Raw genomic sequence first — 21,653 nt, forward strand, 5'->3', positions numbered from 1 at the left:
CTTCTTGACGTGCTCACGGTGCTCGGACAGAGAAGAGGAAAAGATCAAGATGTCGTCAAGGTAAATTATAACAAACAAGTCAAGATAGTCCCTGAAAATGTCATTCACGAAGTGCTGGAATGTAGCAGGTGCATTGCATAGCCCAAAGGGCATGACCAGGTACTCAAAGTGCCCGAACCGGGTGCGAAAGGCAGTCTTCCACTCATCGCCACTTCGGATACGAATCAAGTTATAGGCCCCGCGGAGATCCAGCTTAGTAAATACCGCCGCCGTCCCTAGTCTCTGGAATAGTTCAGGTACCAGAGGTAGAGGGTACCGATTCTTGATAGTTATTTTATTCAGTTCCCGATAATCAACACAGGGGCGCAGAGAGTGGTCTTTCTTCTCTACAAAGAAGATTCCGGCTCCCGCGGGGGAGGTAGAAGGTCGGATGAATCCCCTTTCCAAGTTCTCGTCAATATACGTCTTCAAGGTGCCCAACTCCAGCTCAGTTAGAGGAAAAATCCTTCCGAAAGGGATTTCGGCCCCCGGAAGGAGCTCAATCGGACAATCGTAAGGTCTATGTGGCGGGAGAGTTTCGGCACCTTTCTTGTTGAAAACGTCCAAAAACTCGTGGTAGGTCTCAGGGACAGATTGGAGAATCTCCTTGTCAGCTTCCAGGCACAACAAAGAAGGGGGAGTATCGGTAGGCTTAATCAAGCAATGCTGGTTGCAATAGGGAGAGGAGAAGTTAATCTTCCCGGTGCACCAGTCCACTTGAGGGTTATGGGCCTTCAACCAGGGCAAGCCAAGGATGATTGGGAATAAGGGAGAATCAATAATGTCCAGGCATAAAAGTTCTTGATGGTTCTCCAAGATGGTAGTCAACAGGGGACTTGTTTCCTGAGTAACTGGCCCGGATTTAAGAACAGATCCGTCGGCCAAGTGTACTGAAAGTCCTTTCGCCCGTGGACGCAGGGGAACGTGGTTCTTGATGGCAAAAGTCAAGTCCATGAAGCCACTGCAGGCTCCAGAATCAATAATTGCGGTGGCCCGAATACTCCTTCCTGGAAGCTGTAAGAGAGTGGAAACAGCCAGATGAGAAGCATAATCAGGTAAGGTGGGTACAGGTACAGGGGTAGTGGCTTGGCACTTACGGAGCTTGGCTGGGCAGGTCCTTACATAGTGTCCTGGTTCCCCGCAGTACAGGCATAGATTATTAGTCCTCCTATGCAGACGTTCTTCCGGCGTGAGAGAGGGCCGTAGGAGACCAAGTTGCATAGGTTCGGAGGAATCGGAGGAAGAAGACACCGGAGCAGAGGAAGCTGGCTGAGGGTAACTGGGGACTCGTGGAAGCATCCAAACTGGACGGGAAGGACCGGCAGAGTGTTCTGATCTCCGTTCTCTTAATCTCCTGTCGATCTGTATGGAGAGGTTAATGAGAGCTTCTAAAGTTTCTGGGATGCCCACACGGGCCAGCTCGTCCTTTAAGTTTTCAGAGAGACCTGCACGAAATTGGAAGCGCAGGGCGGCGTCGTTCCAGTTGGTGTCGGCACTCCACCGCCTGAACTCAGTTACATAGTCCTCTACAGGTCTTCGGCCCTGCTGTAAGGAGTGCAAGGCCGCTTCTGCGGTAGCTGTCAACTGAGGGTCCTCATAAAGTTGGGACATTGCCAGGAAGAAGGAGTCCAAGTTATCAAGAGAGGCATGCTTCTGCTCGAGAAGACGGTGGGCCCAGGACTGAGGTTCCCCTAGTAACAAGGAGATGACGAACCCCACCTTGGTGGCTTCAAGAGAGAAAGTCCGGGGTTGCAAGGCGAAGAATAAACCGCAGGCATTACGGAATGCCCTGAATTTGCTTCGATCCCCTGAGAACCTCTCAGGCCGCGTACACACGCGCGGACTGTTCGCCCAACTTTGTCCGCTGAACAGTGTTTGGGCGGACAGTCCGCTCGTGTGTGGGCTTTCAGCGGACAGTTTCAGCGGACAGTTGGACGGACAAGGTTTTTCGGAAATTCCGTAAAACTGTCCGCTGAAACCTTGTTTCAGCGAACAGTCCGCTCGTGTGTAGGCTTGTTCGTCAAACAAAGTTGCGCGCATGCTCAGAAAGGATTTTCACGCCGAAAGCTATAATGCAGTGTATAGGACGTCGTATTTTTCGTCCCGTCGTACGTGCCGTTCACGTCATCGCGCACGGTTTCAGCAAACTGTTCGTCCGTCGTGTGTGGCCATGTCCGTCCATGCTAAGTTTGAGCGGACTGTTTGCCGAAACTGTTGGACGGACAAAGTTGGGCAAACAGTCCGCGCGTGTGTACGCGGCCTCAGGCGTGGGGACCCTTGGTTCGGGTGGCATCATTACCACGGACGGAGGGGGAGCTGAACCTGATGAAGGTGGTGAAGATGCCGACAAAGCCTGAACTTGACCCTCCAGACGGTTGTACCCTTCTTGTAAGTTCTTCACAGCCTGAGTGAGACCGGCAAGGTGGCGGCAAAGTTCATCCATCGGGGAAGCTCCCGACGTGGGCTCGGACATGGCTGTCCGGTACTGTCACGTACCTGGTGGTTGAGCCCACGGATGCTGGGAGCGGCTACTCATATTCCTCCGGCTCAGGAACTCCTGGTAGAGGATACAGAGGTTCTAGAGCACGGAAGGGGCACAAGTGCCAAGCAGGACACAGGTGTAAAGCTCCGGGTGCAGGAGAGGAGCAGATGCAGCAGGAACAGCGACCAGCAAGCGATGAGATCAGCAGAAGACGCACACGCTGGAGCAGCGGGGAAGGTGTTCTGTAGTACGGCTCCTCACGTCAGACCCGTAAGCAGGTAAGGCAGGATACCGGAAGACTGGCAACGTGGAGAGACAGCAGACTGGATAACGTGGTGAACAAGCCGGGTCAGGAACAGGCAGGCAGGTAGGTACCGAATCAGCAGGCAGAAGAATCGTCAGACAAGCCGGGGTCAGAGGCAGGCAGCAAACAAGGGGTCGTCAGGATAAGCCGGGTCACAGGAACGAGCAGGAAGTAAGCAGGAGCAGAGGGGTCACGACAGGAACGCTGTAGACCGGACAGCAAGGAGGCAAGGCAACAGGTCCCCTTAAGTAACCCCTTTGGCGCCAAGGGCCGTCACGGCGCGCTCCCGCGCGCTCCCGCGCGCACGCGCACGCCCGCGCGCTCCCGCGCGCGCTCCCGCGGATAAACGGACCCGCGAGCGCCCAGCAACACCAGCGCGCACCCGCGTGCGCCCAATAGCATTAACGCGCACCCGCGTGCGCCCATCAGGACATCTGCGCACCCGCGTGCGCCCACCAGGACATCTGCGCACCCGCGTGCGCCCACCTATGTTGGTGCGCACCCGCGTGCGCCCACCTGCGTTGGCGCGCACCCGCGTGCGCCCATCTGCGTTAACGCGCACCCGCGTGCGCCGACAGACATTCATGACAGGGGCTTTGCAGCCCGAACCTTTCGTAGCGGACAGGTGGCTGGGCTGACCTTCTTGACAACACCCCTCACATTTTTGTAAATATTTTATTATATCTTTTCATGTGACAACACTGAATAAATTACTTTGCTACAATGTAAAATAGTGAGTGTACAGCTTGTATAACATTGGCTTTTATAACAGTGTAAATTTGCTGTCCCCTCAAAATAACTCACAGCCATTAATGTCTAAACCGCTGTCAACAAAAGTGAGTACACCCCTAAGGAAAAATGTCCAAATTGGGCCCAAAGTGTCAATATTTTGTGTGGCCACCATTATTTTCCAGCACTGCCTTAACCCTCTTGGGAATGGAGTTCACCAGAGCTTCACAGGTTGCCACTGGAGTCCTCTTCCACTCCTTCATGACAACATCACAGAGCTGGTGGATGTTAGAGACCTTGCGCTCCTCCACCTTCCATTTGCAGATGTCCCACAGATGCTCAATAGGGTTTAGGTCTGCAGACATGGTTGGCCAGTCCATCACCTTTACCCACAGCTTCTTTAGTGGTCATCTTGGAGGTGTGTTTGGAGTCGTTATCATGTTAGAATACTGCCCTGCGGCCCAGTCTCCGAAGGGAGGGGATCATGCTCTGCTTCAGTATGTCAGAGTACACGTTGGCATTCATGGTTCCCTCAATGAACTGTAGCTTCCCAGAGCCGGCCGCACTCAGGCAGCCCCAGACCATGGTACACCCACCGCCATGCTTGACTGTGGGCAAGACACACTTGTCTTTGTACTCCTCACCTGGTTGCCGCCACACACGCTTGACACCATCTGAACCAAATAAGTTTATCTTGGTCTCATCAGACCACAGGACATGGTTCCAGTAATCCATGTCCTTAGACTGCTTTTTTTCAGAAAACTGTTGCGGGCTTTCTTGTGCATCATCTTTAGAAGAGGCGATATGTGTGATTTGAAAACCGTTTACATATACGGGCGTTAAGTTTTTTTTCTTATTTATTTTATTTATTTTTATATTAATAAATTGTGTTTTTAAAAAATATATTTTTTTTAATCACTTTTATTGCTGTCACAAGGAATGTAAACATCCCTTGTGACAGTAATGGGTGGTGACAGGTACTCTTTATGGAGGGATCAGGGGTCTAAAAGACCCCAAATCCCTCCTTTGCACTTCAAAGTATTCAGATCGTCATTTTCGGCGATTCTGAATACTGTATAATTTTTTAAAACCGGCGCCATTGGCAGCCGAGTAAACAGGAAGTGACATTGTGACGTCTCTTCTGTGTTTACAATCAGGAGACTGGAAGGAAGCTGTTTCTGGCTACGTTCCAGTCTGTGGCTAGCTGTTGGATGTGGCGGTTCGTGAATCGAGTCTCCCGGAGGCCCATTCAGAGAGGCGGGAGGAGGCGGGGAGGGGATGTCCCCTCCCGCTCCTCCGGGATAACAGCCGAGCGACTTTTAGCCACATCGGTTGTTATCCCTGGAAAGCCGATCACTGGCTCTAAAAAACAGTACCGGGATGATGCCTGTAGCTGCAGGCATCATCCCGGTATAACGCCCCGAAAACTGAGTATGCACATCTGCGTATGCTTGGCGGGGAGGGGTTAAACACCTAAAATTACTAGTTGTCCTTTCAGTGCCATTAATTGTTAATGGCACATGAAACACAGAAGCAAACACACATTTTGCCATGTGAAAAAACGAGTGGCAAATGCTGCAACACGCACAATAAAAAACACGCAACCCTCAAAACGCCAAAATGTCAGACAAGCCACATGGCTGCCCTATGTGTGTCAAAGGAAAAAACTAAAAACAAGCCACAAAATGTGCAATCCCACTATGCAAGATGTAAATGGGGCCGGAAAGTGAAATTGGTGCATTAACACAACAATAATGAGGCTCCATTCACATCTGTGCATTTCCTTGCATTTCAGAAATGCACAGCACCAAAAACGCACCAAACTTCCACTCTAAAAAATTATTCTGAAGCTTCTTTGGGGTGATTGCTGTGTGTAGGGCAGCTCATTCAGGTGGATGGGCTGCCCTAGTTGTGATGAGTGAAAATGCTCCAAAACAAACACACATTTGTTTTGCTAAAAAAAAACAAAAAAAAAAAACCCAAAAGCAAACAAAAAAAAAACACATGTGGGAATGCGACTTCCTGCTATGTAGAGTTGTGAACGAGGCTTGACAGCTGAGTATTTCTGTCCACTCCCTCCTATGTACTTGTATAAAGATGGTCATACACTATGCAATCTGATTGTATATTGTGTATTTAGTGAGAAGGGTGATCACTGATTGATTGCATCTCATTTAAAAAAGATGCACCTGGGAATGGAAGGGTGGATGATGCAGGGTGTGTGCTAATGAGGTCAGCTGGTCAACTCCTTCCTGTGTCATGACCTATAGCAGTGATGGCGATCCTTGTCACCCCAGATGTTTTGGAACTACATTTCCCATGATGCTCATGCACTCTGAAGTGTAGCTGAGCATCATGGGAAATGTAGTTCCAAAACATCTGGGGTGCCAAGATTCGCCATCACTGACCTATAGTCTGGTCAGGAAGTAAGACAGAAGCAATAGATATATTTTGAATCATGGATGTAGGACAGAAATGTACGTATCTGTAGATTTCATGGAAAGCTTTGATAATTTTGCAAAAAAAGTACACAAAGCTGATCCCGGCCCCTTATCACGTTATCAGCTGTCAGCCAATGACAGCTGATCACGTGTGTAAACAAAAGCTCGGTAATCGTTTTTTTTTCTTCTCACGCTGTCAGCCGATCACCGGCTTATGTTCAAGGGACATTGATCCCAAAGAGGAAGGAGGCACATCTGGCTCCTCTTCTGCCTGCTCTGTGTCAATCAGTACCCCCTGCCAGTGCCACCTGCCATTGCAACCTGCCAGTGCCCACCAGTGCCACCTATCAATGCCCATGAATGCCACCTATCAATGCCCACAAGTGCCACCTATCAATGCCCACCAGTGGTACCAATCAGTGCCAGATCAGTTCCACCTAGCAGTGCTGCCTTTCAGTGTAACCTACCAGTGCCGATTAGTGCCCATCTCTGCCACCCTTCAGTGCCCATCACTGCCACCTATCAGTGCCCATAACTGCCACCTATCAGTGCCACCTATCAGTGTCACCTATTAGTGCCACTTCTCAGTGCCCAGCAATGCCACCTATCAATGCCATTCAGTGCCACCCATCAGTGCCACCTCTCAGTGCCCATCAGTGCTGCCTGTCAGTGCCCATCGGTGGTCATCAGTGCAGCCCATCAGTGGCCATCAGTGCAGCCCATTGTGCCCACCAGTGCAACCTCATCAGCGTACATCAATGCAGGAGAAAAATTACCTGTTTGCAAAATGTTATAAAAAAATAATAAAAAAAATCTTTTTTTTTTTAATTTGGTCTATTTACATTTTTTTAAACAAACATAAAAAAACGCAAAAACGCAGAGGTGATCAAATACCACCAAAAGAAAGCTCTATTTGTGGGGGAAAAAATATAAAAATGTAATTTGAGTACAGTGTTGTATGACCGCGCAATTGTCATTCAAAGTGCAACAGCGCTGAAAGCTGAAAATTGGTCTGCCCAGTAAGCAAGTGGTTAAATTCCAAAATAGATAAGTCACTTCCTCACCCAAGGTCAAAAGCGTTAAAATAGCTACTTCCTCAACATAATCTTATAGATCCATGGAAAAATTGACATCCGCTTTTCAGAGATTATACCTATTATTCCAACCCACACAAACTTCAGTCCAAAATTGACAATTTTTTGTACACCAATGCTTATTTCTAAATATTCCTATGGCCCACTTTCTTCTTACCATGCCCTGGTCAGGCCATGATCTCAGAGTAATATACTTAAAATATAATTAACGGCATTTCATTTTGGATAAAGTAAGAGATAGGTTGTTTCGGTTGTAATTTGTTTTGCCATCTTTGTGCCTTTTTGAAGATTTCCCTTCACTTCCTCTCCCATAGCCAGACCAAGAAAAAGTTAAGGAATCCTTTGTTGTCCCTAGGGTCAATAGAACTAGTTGGAACATTGGAAGATTTCCCTCCTATTCCCATTCTGGTGACACCCAAAATTTGGGATTTTATTTTATTTTCATTTTTGGTTATAACAGTAAATAGGACAAATAGAGAGGGTGAAATATCCTCACTGGTAAAAAGAAATAACCCTGACAAGGGTTTCAATTCCTCACCACTCTATCTAAAACAAAAAAAAAGTTTTGCCTTTCGTTATACTTTAATTGTGAAGACCAAATCATCCACAATGATGCTAAATGACTATTTACTGTCTATAATGTAGCTAATTAAAGACTTTTTCAAAATTTAATCAGATGAATACATTCATCTTAATACTTTTACAGTTAGCTCTGCTGCTACAATGTGTTAAGCATACAAAGCTGTAATATGTCAAGTCCCTTCACACAAAGAAGTGCAAATCAATAATTGTCCCAACCATAGTCTGTACAAACATCCAGAGTGTATTGATTGTCTTTGTGTTTCTTTCACAGCTATTTGTTTTATGTTAAAAATGAATCGCTATTTTAGAGGTATAGAGATTATAAAGAGGCCCTACTATTTATCTGGCCTGATCTTTGAGTCATCCTGGCAATCCACGCAAGTACTCCATATTATTAGGTGCAAAATATTTAACCATTTACCATGCTATAGCTGAATGATGGCTACAGTATGGCTGGCCAGTTTTGAGAGGACGTCTTATGACATCCTCTCATAATCACGCCTGTGGTGCATATGCTGTGGCACACCCTCCGGACACTGATTAAAGATTGAGGTAAAGAGCCAATCAGTGGCTCTTTACCACATGATCAGCTGTGTCCAATCACAGCTGATTACAGTTTAAACAGAAGCCGGTTATCGGTACTCCTTTCCTCATGCTGGCAGCATGAGAAGGGGAGAAGAGAGACAATAACCAGCTTGTGTAAAAGGGACATGTACACTGATAATCAGGGCAATGATTATTAGTGCAGTCCCAACAGTGCCTGTCAGTGCTGCCAACATGTGCCCACCAGTTCTCCCGATCAATGCCCACCAGTGCTACCAAGCAGTGTCCATCAGTGCCGCCTATCAGTGACCATTAGTGCCACCTATAAGTGCCCATCAATGCCGCATATCAGTGCCCATCAGTGCCGCATATCAGTGCCATTCAGTGCCACCTATCAGTGCCCATAAGTGCCACCTATCAGTGTCCATCAGTACCACCTACCAGTGCCCATCAGTACCACCTATGAGTGCAGCGTCATCAGTGTCTCCTCATCAGTGCCCTTCAGTACAGCCTAACAGTGCCCATCAATACCCATCAGTGCAGCCTCATCAGCCTACATTAGTGAAGGAGTAAAATTACCTGTTTGCAACATTTTTACCAAACTATGAAAACGTTTGTTTTGTTTTTTCCCCAAAATTTTTGGTCTTTTTTCATTTATTTAGCAAAAAATAAAAAACGGCAGTGGTGATTTAAAACTTCCAAAATAAAGCTCTATTTGTGTGAGAAAATTATAAGAAAATTGTTTGGTTACAGTGTTGCATGACTGTGCAATTGTCATTCGAAGTGTGACAAAGCTGAAAGCTGAAAATTGGCCTGGGCAGGAAGGGGGTAAAAGTAGGCAAGTTGTTAAAGGAGAAGTACAGCCAAAGCTTGTTTGGCTGTAATTCTTCTGTAGATCACAGGAGTGCAGTTCGTTCTGCACTCCTGTGACCCGTTTCCAGCTGACAGCGGGCTAAAACCTGCTGTCGGCTGACTTCACAGAGATAGTCCAGGCCTGGCCTGGCACTTGGCTCAACGTCTTGGCGAGCTCCTGAGAGCCTGAGCCAGCCGCTCCCACCCTCTTCACAGCCCAGTGCTCCAGTGAGCGCGGGAGGGTTGAGCAGAGAACGGTGACTGACAGTCACCAGCTCTCTGCTCAGGGAGCACTGAGATCCGAGCAATCAGTGGTGTTTGATCGCTCTGTTCTCAGTCTTAGAGCAGGCAGGGGACAGATGCAGCAATGGACCTAGGTAACTATGATTCTAAAAACAAACAAAAAAAAACATACTTTTAATTTAAGGAATATATTTCATATTGTTCTTTATGAGTTCCCATAGGAATGCTATATTATCTTTAAATGTTAGAGACCTATATGATGACAACAAACGTATAGCTATGTTTAATACACTTAGCTACTATTACCCTTCTGTTATTTGTTTCCAATAAACCCATTTAACAACTGCATCATTACATCTTTAGAAGAGAGCTAAGTGCCCTATGCAGTATCACTCAGTGTACACAAATTTTTCTAGGGGATTGAGTATCCGAATTTCAGCAAGGGCTGACCTTACTGTTTTGCAAGTGTTGAGTGATAAAATGGGGAGATATGTTTTCTTATTATGCAATTTGGATTTGCATATCCAGTATGCATACTGGCAAATGTTAACATACCCCCGCCCTTTAATGTGGAAGTGCTGAAGTGTCTGTTCCACTTTATCACAAGTCAGCCATTAGTTCCACTTATTATAGTTGGAAATTTCAATAATATTTTGGATCCCACAATAGATTTATTTAAGCTCTTTCAACCCATGACCCCAAGGGAGCAAACCCCATTTTCCCATCATATTCTGGGCTTATAGATCTTTGGAGGTGTTGCAACCCCTTAAAAACTCAATATTCTTGTTTTTCGCATACACAATTATCTTCAGCATGGATTGATTTTGTATTTGGAAATAAGTTAGTATTTTCTTTTTCACCTCAGGTTAAATATCTATCTAGAGGGGTTTTCAGATCACTTACCAGTTTTATTCTCAATTAATTTGGATTCACTAAGATGTCAGGGGTTCTGGAAATTAAAATCCATTTTGAATATCTCTTTAGCACACAGAGAATATTTCATTGCAATTGCATTTTTTTTTTAAAATTGAGAACAGACACTCAGCCCCCATATTGATTGTATGGGATACATTGAAGGCCTATCTTAGAGGCCTGTGTTCAAAAAAGTATCAGCCATAAAAATAATACCAGGGCATGGGAAACAAAAGCTAGGCAGTTGGTGGATGAGATCAAACAGGAGTATCTGGTTAACCCCAACAGAGAAACAGAACAGGTATGATTGGAAGCCCAGCAATCCTATTGACTAGAGGCTGTAAGATATGCTGAAAGAAAGAGATTTATTTTAGCTCAAACATTTTTTGAAGAAGGGGAAAAAAATGGGCATTTGTTAGTCACTATCGCCAAATACCAGACGCCCCCTGCTTATACAGTAGCTTTGTCGTTAACTCTAAATAATATTGTTACAGAGACACCTTCAATTGTGCAGGATTTTAGGCTATTCTTAGAAAATCTTCTAAGAATAGCCTAAAACCCTGCACAATTGAAGGTGTCTTTGTTACAATATTATTCTAAAGCTGCATATGACAATTGAGATCTCCATGGATAGCTGAATTATGTAACCTTGCAAGTTTAGGGAAAGTAGATAGGAAGTTGTTGTCTGCGCCTATAACTATGGAAGATTTATAGATAGTGGTCTTAACATTTCCCAATCCAAAGGAGGTAGAGGTATATAAAAATTGTGTAGATATACTCCTTCTAGAGTTACATTCTACAAAAAGGGAGGTTAAGGAATTAGGTAAACTTTCTCAATCTATGTATAAAGTGATAATTGTGGCGTTATTTAAACCAGGGAAAGATCCGACTGTAGCAGGCTCTTATAGACCAATATCATTATTGACGACTAACTTTAAAATCTTGGCCAAAGCATTGGCTATATATCTGTCTAAAATTATAGCCTAATTAGTGCATCCAGACCAACTGTGATTTATTCTCAAGGGGTCCAGTGCTGTGAACATCTGTAGGGCACATTTAAATATTCAGATTCCACCTCATAATGCTGGTAATTGAGCTATATCATCCTTAGATGCCACTAAGGCATTTGATGGTGTGGAGTGGCCCAATTTATGGTGTGTTTTAAAGAAATGTAACTTAAAGCGGTTCTGCACCTTAAAAAAATATATTAAAAGCCAGCAGCTGCAATATTTGTAGCTGCTGGCTTTTAATATATTTTTTTAAGGTGCAGAACCGCTTTAAGTTACATTTCTTTAAAACACACCATAAATTTATGGTGTGTTTTAAAGAAATGTAACTTAAAGCGGTTCTGCACCTTAAAAAAATATATTAAAAGCCAGCAGCTACAAATATTGCAGCTGCTGACTTTTAATAAATGGACATTTACCTGTACCAGGGTCCAGTGATGTCGGCGGCAGATGACGAGTGATCGCTCGTCTCTCTGCTGCCCCCGCCACCATCCTCTGTCAGGGAATCGGGAAGTGAAGCGTTGCGGCTTTACTGCCCGGTTCCCTACTGCGCATGCGCGAGTCGCTCTGCGCGTCTCTGCTGGTCCCCGCTGTGTCCTGGGAACTGTGTGTTTCCCAGAACACAACGGGGGGGGGGGGGCATCTGCGGCGGTCTGTCCCGGAAGTGGGTGCAGATACCTGGATTATCCAGGTAACTGCCCCCCCCTTCCCCCCTGAAAGGTGCCGATTGTGGGGGAGGGGAGGGGGGAGGGGTCAGATGAGCGGAACTTCCAATTTAGGGTGGAGAACCGCTTTAATGGATAAATTTATAACATAGGTCAAATTGCTAAATCAATTCTCTACAGCTCATCTTAGAATGAATAATACCTTATCAACACAGATTATGTTAAATAAACACAGATTACATTAAATAGAGGCAGTAGACTGGGATGCCCACTACCCCCCATTTATTTGCCTTGGTTTTAAAACCATGAGATGTAGCTTTACATGGAGATGGTCAAATAGTGGGATTCAGGAGAGGTGAGACAGAGGATAAATTGGCATAATATGCAGATGATGCTTTGTTATTCTTGGGTGACATGACTACATCTATAGAATGCCTTATTTTCCTTATTAACATCTTTGGATCGTATTCAGACTTTACTGTAAATTGAAGTAAGTCTACCCTTCTACCGCTAGACCCTCTCTGGGTTCCTTGCCACCGGTCACCTCCCAAATAAAGGTGGTTGATTCATTTGTAGATTTAGGAATTGCTTTACATAGAGACAGCTCTCAGTATGTTAATATAGATATTTATTGGGGGCTATTGGCGCTACCTTCAAGTGATAGTTGTACTATTAGACCTCCGGTAAGTGACCAATATCAATATGCCAAGCTAATTTGATAATACAGATCTTTCCCTATTTTTTATCTGTATATTTCTGTATATATAACTATACTGATCTTATACATATATATATATATATATACACTATTGGCACCGATAGTGTGCGTCTACCATACACATATAATAGCTTCCACAAATGGGTACAGAACTGTGCATAAGAAAACTTCAGTTAAGGACCTTATCCCAGTTCAAAAGGGTGTGCAGATATACCAGTAGGGAAATGAAAAAAATATAAATGTGAGTATAAATAAAAATAAATAAAGATAAAGCACACGAAGCTACAAGAACTTTTAAAGTGCTATGTAAATAATTCTGATTAATTCCACTACATGTATGAATAAAATATCCTTATATTTAATATTTATACTAACTCCCCCTATAAATAATATACTCAATCGATAGTGGTGCAATGTAGACCCTATGTGAACTTATTACTATGAGTACCGGCTGATGTGAATCAAACCAAGAGTTGTATAGATCGACAACCCCTACATATGTTATATACAGAAAATATATATATGTGTGTCCTAATAAGTGAACCTTATATCAATAATGAAAGCTATACTTGGGTTTACAGTGACCTTCCCATCCACATATAGCAAATAAACCAGATAATAGGTAAAAAATACAGAAAAATAGAAAATTAAAAAATAAAAAGTGCAAATTTTACAGTGGGAAAAATTATATATAGGTTAAAGTAAAAATAGTCCACAAAAATTCTTCTGATAAACGTCCAACTGTGTGTAAAATTCCAACTCAGAAAAAACAAGAAAGGTGACTTTCGTGATCAATATAATTTTCTTTAGTGACTTCCGTGCTTGTTTCCCCTTTTGGGTCCCTACTCACCAGATCCACGTCCCCCCTAGGGGGTTGCAAGCGTATAGGTTCTACTCCGCTGTGTGCTGTTAAGGGTTCCACCTGCCGGCTATGGCCTCCACCCTCTGCTCCAGGGTTTGGTTTTTCGTGCAGGAAAAAGGTCTTTGCCAGGTGCGATAATTCCTCAGAAAGGAGAAAAACCAGCTTTCATGGTATAGTATGTCAGGTACCCAGGGAACAAGCTTTTATTCAGGGCAAACCTTTTACCACAGATACTCTTTAAGTCTTTTTGAAGTTTGTAAGGTGGTAATAAAAAATCAAAAAAGCCACCATAAAAGTCAAAATTGTATATTGCTTTATTACAAAACTACAGAAAAAATACAAGAACCTATATTATAAAAAAGTTGTGTCACAATAAAAAATTATAAAAAATTATCAAAATAATAATCAGATAAGCCCCCAATAAATATCTATATTAACTTTCAGGCACGGACTTTAACAAAAGCCCTTGCACTTAGGGGCGGCTGCAACCTGCTTGCATCTTCTCCTCTCTGTGCAGTAGCACTTATCCCCTTCCTTATATATACATTTCTTGTTGTTCTTATCTACTTCCATAAGCGCGGCTATTTTCATATATCTATTAGCTCTCAGTGTGTTAGCTTGAATATAAACACCCTGCTGGCTAAATACATTTAAACAGAAAACTACAGTGCATTGCGAAAGTATTCGGCCCCCTTGAACTTTTCAACCTTTTGCCACATTTCAGGCTTCAAACATAAAGATATAAAATTTAAATTTTTTGTGAAGAATCACCAACAAGTGGGACACAATTGTGAAGTGGAACGAAATCTATTGGATATTTTAAACTTTTTTAGCAAATAAAAAACTGAAAAGTGGTGCGTGCAAATAGAATCCACCTGTGTGTAATCAAGTCTCTGTATACATGCACCTGCTCTGTGATAGTCTCAGGGTTCTGTTGAAAGCGCAGAGAGCATCATGAAGACCAAGGAACACACCAGGCAGGTCCGTAATACTGTTGTGGAGAAGTTTAAAGCCGGATTTGGATACATAAAGATTTCCCAAGCTTTAAACTTGCCAAGGAGCACTGTGCAAGCGATCATTTTGAAATGGAAGGAGTATCAGACCACTGCAAATCTACCAAGACCCGGCCGTCCCTCTAAACTTTCAGCTCAGACAAGGAGAAGACTGATCAGAGATGCAGCCAAGAGGCCCATGATCACTCTGGATGAACTGCAGAGAACTACAGCTGAGGTGGGAGAGTCTGTCCATAGGACAACAATCAGTCGTACACTGCACAAATCTGGCCTTTATGGAAGAGTGGCAAGAAGAAAGCCATTTCTCAAAGATATCCATAAAAAGTGTCGTCTAAAGTTTGCCACAAGCCACCTGGGAGACACACCAAACATGTGGAAGAAGGTGCTCTGGTCAGATGAAACCAAAATCGAACTTTTTGCCCACAATGCAAAACGATATGTTTGGCGTAAAAGCAACACAGCTCATCACCCTCAACACACCATCTCCACTGTCAAACATGGTGGTGGCAGCATCACTGCTTTTCTTCAGCAGGGACAGGGAAGATGGTTAAAATTGAGGGGAAGATGGATGCAGCCAAATACAGGACCATTCTGGATGAAAATCTGTTGGAGTCTGCAAAAGACCTGAAACTGGGACGGAGATTTATCTTCCAACAAGACAATGATCCCAAACATACAGCAAAATTTACAAAGGAATGGTTCACAAATAAACGTATTCAGGTGTTAGAATGGCCAAGTCAAAGTCCAGACCTGAATCCAATCGAGAATCTGTGGAAAGAGCTGATGAAAACTGCTGTTCACAAACGCTCTCCATCCAACCTCACTGAGCTCGAGCTGTTTTGCAAGGAAGAATGGGCAAGAATTTCAGTCTCTCGATGTACAAAACTGATAGAGATATACCCCAAGCGACTTGCAGCTGTAATCGCAGCAAAAGGTGGCTCTACAAAGTATTAACGCAAGGGGGCCGAATAATTTTGCACGCCCCACTTTTCATTTTTTTATTAGTTAAAAAAGTTTCAAAAATCCAATAGATTTCGTTCCACTTCACAATTGTGTCCCACTTGTTGGTGATTCTTCAGAAAAAATAAAAATGTTATATCTTTATGTTTGAAGCCTGAAATGTGGCAAAAGGTTGAAAAGTTCAAGGGGGCCCGAATATTTTCGCAAGGCACTGTACAAGCTGGTGCAAACTACCCCTTTCAATAGTAGGGAGGGTCAATCTTATAAAGATGATATGGGTGCCGCATTTGCTTTATGTTTTACATAATGCATCGGTGTGGCTTTCTATATCTGGTTTTAAACTGTTGGAGACTGTGTTTTGTGTGTTAACATGAAAAAATAAAATTTTAAGGATTAAATCAGAAGCGCTGCAGGAGGTCAAAAATAATATCAGGGGTATTGAGAGGTAAAAGGTTGGTGGATAGTTTGGAAGCTGGTGAATTTAAAATAGCTAGGCAATACCCTATGTTAAACATGATAGATAGGGTATGGAATAAGATAAAATCTTAATGTGATTATCAGGAGTATACTAATTATGCTCAAATATTCCAGAAATTTAATTACCCCCAATTAATAAAATGACAGAGATTTGATCAATGCCTGATACAAGGCCTTAAGTATATTCCGCAGTTATATCATGGCCAGCTTTTGAAGGACTTTTGTACTTTACAAGGGGAATTTGGCCTACCTTTTTAATGTTTCTGTTAATACTTGCAGCTTAGGCACGCAATCCAAACACAGTCTAAATAGACACATTTACTAAAGGAAAATCCACTTTGCACTGCAAGTGCACTTTCAAATGCAGTCGCTGTAGATCCGAGGGGGACATGCAAGGAAAAGAAAAAAAAAACATTTTAGCTTGCACATGATTGGATGATAAAATCAGCAGAGCTTCCACTCATTTCAGATCTACCCTTTAGATTTAGAGTGACTGCACTTCCAAGTGCACGTGCAGTGCAAAGTGGATTTTCCTTTCATAAATAACCCCCAATGAGTCTATACCATACCTTTAATTCTTATTCAGATTATAACTGCAACTTCTAAGAGGTCAAAGTTCTGTGGTTTATAGGGCATTGTTACAGAAAACCTCAAAAGCAATGTTGTTGAGATGTAGTGACAAATGGATATTGGTCACGTAAATGATGAGGAATGGACTGATGTTCTTGATAATGTAGGACAAGTGTTTGTCTGAGTCATAGAAACATAGCCAATTGTTTGTTATACATTGTTCATAGCAAACTCCTTAAAAACGTTTAACTTTTTTTAAACTTAGAGATAATCCTCTATGTCCACGATATGAACATGAAGAGGGTACATGAATACATACAGTCTGATATGGAGGTGTCCTAAATTGGTCAGGTATTGGACCCTGGTTTGGGATATAATTAATAAGGTATTTAGGATTAGTACCCTGAAGGATCCCAAGGTATGTGTTTTTGGGTGGCTGAATAGAGAGTTTTTTCCATTGCAGATTTGCAATTATTCGCCTGTTGTTCATAGCATGAAAACTTATTGCACAGAGATGGATATTTAAGACCCCCCCCCCCCAACTTACTCCCTCTGGGTTAACGCAATAAATGGCATACAAAAAGAATATATGGTATACCAACATAGAGGCACCCCAGGGAAATTTATAAAAATATTGGACAAATAGTTGAATACTATGGAGGGGGTTCCTCTACAAGTAGTTAGAGAGAGATTACTACTTTAGGTATGGGATAATAAAACACAATATATTAGTAATTTCTGAATAAAGTAAGGCTGTTACTGATTAAAATTTTCGTGTTCGATTAATAATTTTTTTTTCTTTTTTTTAATCGATTAAGCAACTAATTTTGATTAATTATAATGTACATACAGATCCAACTACTTTTAGCTGATCTGCTTGCATTGCAACTCTGCATTAGTCAGTGGTAAATGTGGTATATACTATATACAATCACCCCACACTAGTTAGTTTCCACAATCCATGACTTAACTTCACAGTTCACACAAATACGTTTTAAATGCAAACTGTAGCACTGACGTAAGTCATTTTTTCCCCCCAGTAGCGTGACTTTCTTTGCACTTTATCATTATCAGCAGAACTTTCTATGCTTTCCCTAAAGCACATTGTCATAATGACTTATACCCTTTTATAGTGAGGGGGGCTGGTTTATCCAAATCTACTTATTAGCTTTTCTAAGTTCAAAGGCCAGGGTGTATTCTATATGCTATGGTTACTATGGTGAAAGCCTGCATTAGTTCAGTGGGTCGACAAACCAGGAACATGCAGCGTTCCATCTGAATTCATGGCTGACTTGAACTCGTACCTCATCCCTAGTTTTGTTGTTCATTATAATTATAGTAGGCTAGCCACACAATGAAAGATCCTTTGCATGTCCAGGCCCTGGTTGCCAAAAATCAAACTAGCTGTCCACTTTAAGAGATGAGGTTGGGAGACTTGCAAAGAATTAAAAGATCTTCATTGGTGATAAATTAAATGGGGAGTTTTAACATCAGGAACATTTCAGCATAAAATCTTGAGAAGTGTAGCTGAAATGAGGAAGGCAAAATTATGGTGATTTTAAAGAGCAAAATGGTCTTCAAATGGCTTCTGTAGGTTAGGGAATCCATTTTTAACTATCCTGGCCATGCCTTTGTGTCAAAAAATGGCTTCTCACTGGGAATATGACATTAGATACTGAAAACAGAGAATCCCAAACGTTTAACTTAAAGTTGTTCTAAAGGTAGATTCTTAGGCTACACACTGAAAAGAGGAGGAGTCAAGAGTGTTGTCGAGGGACCCTAAAAGAGGAAGATTAGGGCTGCTCTGTGCAAAACCATTGCACAGAGTTGGTAAGCATATCATGTTTATTATTATTATTTTTACAAGTAAAAGAGAGGGTGGGGGATGTTAGCTATGTGGAATTGATGAGAATATGTTTATTTTTGGCATTTAAAGGGAGGGGGGAAAAAAATTAAAATAATTTTTTTTATAATATAATAAAAATGCCCCCGCAGGAAATGATAATAAAAGCAATATAAGGCCACAATGATGTGGAGTTAAGAAGAAACATGAGGAACATTAAGGTGACCTAAGTCTCTCGAACAAATACGCGAATGTGGCAAAAAAAAAAAAAAAAAGAAGTAAAAGAGAGGGAAAATTTGGGACTTTAAATGAAGCACACGACTATATGGCAATAGAAAGAAAATCAATGTTTATTGGTACATATACACATCTTGAGTCAAAATACAGTGAATAAATAGTATTGCGCATTAGTGACACATGGTGCAAATATATACATGGATAATGCTGCACCATCGTGGTGTGGGTGGTGTTGGTTGCTAACCTAGACCTCTCAAAGTGATATAAAGAGTACATAATAAATCATGATTGTAAAAGTAGGTATGGTCTGATGGTAGTAATAGCTTAGAATTAAAAAAAGGGGCCCTACGCATTTTGTGAGCTCTTTCCACTCATCAGAAGCCAATGTAGGGTATGTGTGTGTGTCTATATATGTACTTTTTTTCAGATACAAGTATATATATATGTATATGTATGTGTGCGCGTGTGTGTGTGTGTGTGTGTATATATATATATATATATATATATATATATATATATATATATACATATACAGTATATTGTAATGTGTAATCTGACAATTAGTTACAAAATAGAGAGAGGGGAAGGAAAAGGGGAGAGGAACCCCCCCCCCCCCCGGCTACTCACAAGTCAGCTGTGAGTTTCAAATGGGTTGCTGGGAGCCAAAGACACAACCTGGGACTTATCTCCGGGAGCTACGGCAACGGCCAGTGGCAAGAAGACAACGCAAGCAGTAATGAATAGACTACCATGGGAGTGGGATCTCCATTGGAAAGCAAAAGTGATGCAGTGTGTATCAAAAGGACACTCTGCGTAGAGTAATAAAATATATATATCAATGTAGATTAATGCATGTCTAATGATATAGAAAGGACAGAGCCCAAAGCATGGTGTCAGTAAAAGTGAACTCAGGTGAGGAATCACAGTAGATAATAGAATATAAAAGAAAACATGTAGCTCTCACCAAAGGAATAAGTGGTAGTGTCACGTACCTGGTTGGAGAGCCCAAGCGTGCAGGGAGCGGCGCCTCGTAAGCCCCGGCTCGAGAGCCCCTGGAGATGGGAACAGGGATTCAGGAGTCCGGAGGGCACAAGTGCCAGACTGGTCAGCTGGTAGAAGAGACCGGAGCAGATGGTGGACCGGAGCGGAAGGTGCAACCAGCGCAGGATGCTGGACAGGAACTGCTGGACGGCTGGCACAGGCGAACAGGCAGGAGCTGCGGAAGTAGTAGTCAGAGCAGGTCCGTAGGCGGACTGGCAGAAGTAGTCAGGAACGAGCTGGGTCGGCAACAATCGGGCAGCAGAGGTACAAGGCAGAAGGCAGAAGCGTGGTCAATCAGGCAAAGGGTCGGAGGCAGGCGGCAAACAGGCAAAGTCCAGGAACAGGCCGGGTACAGAATCAGGAACAAACACACAGGAACAGATAGCAGGAGTCACGGGAACGCTGCAGACGGGACAGCACAGAGGAGCAGGAGCAGGTCCCTTAAGTAGGCAACTGGGCGCCAAGAACGGTCGCACGGTACGTCTACGTACCCCCGCGGGTGACCGTGCTCCCGTTCGTGACCCCGCGTACCCGCGTACGCCCGTTCGGCTCGTCGCGCGCCCGCGTGCGCCCGCTCGTGTCAACGCGCACCCGCGTGCGCCTGTTGGGGACTATGTGCACTCGCGTGCGTTCGTTAGCGCCAACCCGCGTCCGAAGGCACCGACGATCCCCTCGTACCGGGAACCTGCGGGTAAGTCTTACTTGGGTGACCGGGGTGGTGGAACGACCGTGACAGGTAGGAAAAATGCACCAAGAAAAACCAGTGAAACAAAAAAGCCAACATGAATAGTGTAGCCAAATGATCCCTGAATCCTAGGCGAGAGTGCATGATCCAAACAAGTTTGTTGTATAACAAACAAGGCAGGAAACAGGAAGTGAGTGCTCAACCTAGAAGTGATATTTATAGTGCTGTCATGCCACTGAGCCACTCCCTAACACCATGCTAGCATATTCAGCAAGGGGAAAAGCGGCATAAGTGCATGTAGTACGCAGATGACCAAACAACACGCCGGTGTTTTGTCAACAAACTGTCCAGCCATCGGATAGTGTCCACCCCATACTGCGCAGGCGCAGCACTTGCGCAGTACGGAGGAGAAGGAGACTCCGAAAGTCACCGAAGAAGAACGGCGCCTGCGCACTCAGTCCAGGTGCAAGCCCCACCATATAAGTGGACACACGGTAGCATATAGTAACAGGGCCCCTCGCGGGCTCGCTTTGCTCGCCACACTTCGGGCACGGCCTCGCTTCCCTCACCACGCTTCGGGCACGGCCTCGCTTCCCTCTGCTATTTTTTATTGTAACTCTATGTCCACTTGGATGGCGGGGCTTGAACCTGGACTCACAGCACAGGCGCCGCTCATCTTCTGAGACTTTCGGCGTCTCCTTGTCCTCCGTACTGTGCAAGCGCAGTACATGGTGGACACTATCCGACGAGGGACAGTATTCGACACATCACCGACACCAGGTGTCACCAGTGACGCTATGTGCATGGCCTGGAAGGCGTAACGTCAATGCACATTCAGCACCCACCAGTCCCCCCCATGCACAAGGGAAAATGAGGGGGAGAGGAAGGCACTAGGTGGGCATCACAGTTTCTGGAAATGTGTGAAAACACCAATGTCTCCAGCATCCAGTCACATATGGAAAGAACAGCCATGAGGTGTCACCTGAGTGTTGTTAGCAATTTATGTCAAGAACATATATGTGATTTATGTCAAAAACATGTATGAAATTTATGTCAAAGACATGTGTTGAATAGATCTCTCAACCCCCACAAACCCCCACAACTTGTCAAGGGAGGGGGAACCTTCTAATGCATGGGACCATGCATGAACTATGTAATCTATAAAATAAATAGCCGCGTGCCTCCATCTCTGTATACTAGTTAAGAAAGGGGGGGGAAATGGGACTTTAAATGAGAGGCAGTGACTGGGTGTCATGTGCCTCCATCCCTGGCACAATGCAAAAGAGAGGGTTCACGTTAAAGGAGAAGATTAGGGTTATTAAAAAAAACAAGCATACATACTTACCTCCATGCT

The sequence above is a fragment of the Lithobates pipiens genome, unplaced genomic scaffold, assembly GCF_037356315.1.
Source record: "Lithobates pipiens isolate NorthernLeopardFrog02 unplaced genomic scaffold, aLitPip1_a1.2 Scaffold_13, whole genome shotgun sequence".
NCBI lineage: Eukaryota > Metazoa > Chordata > Amphibia > Anura > Ranidae > Lithobates > Lithobates pipiens.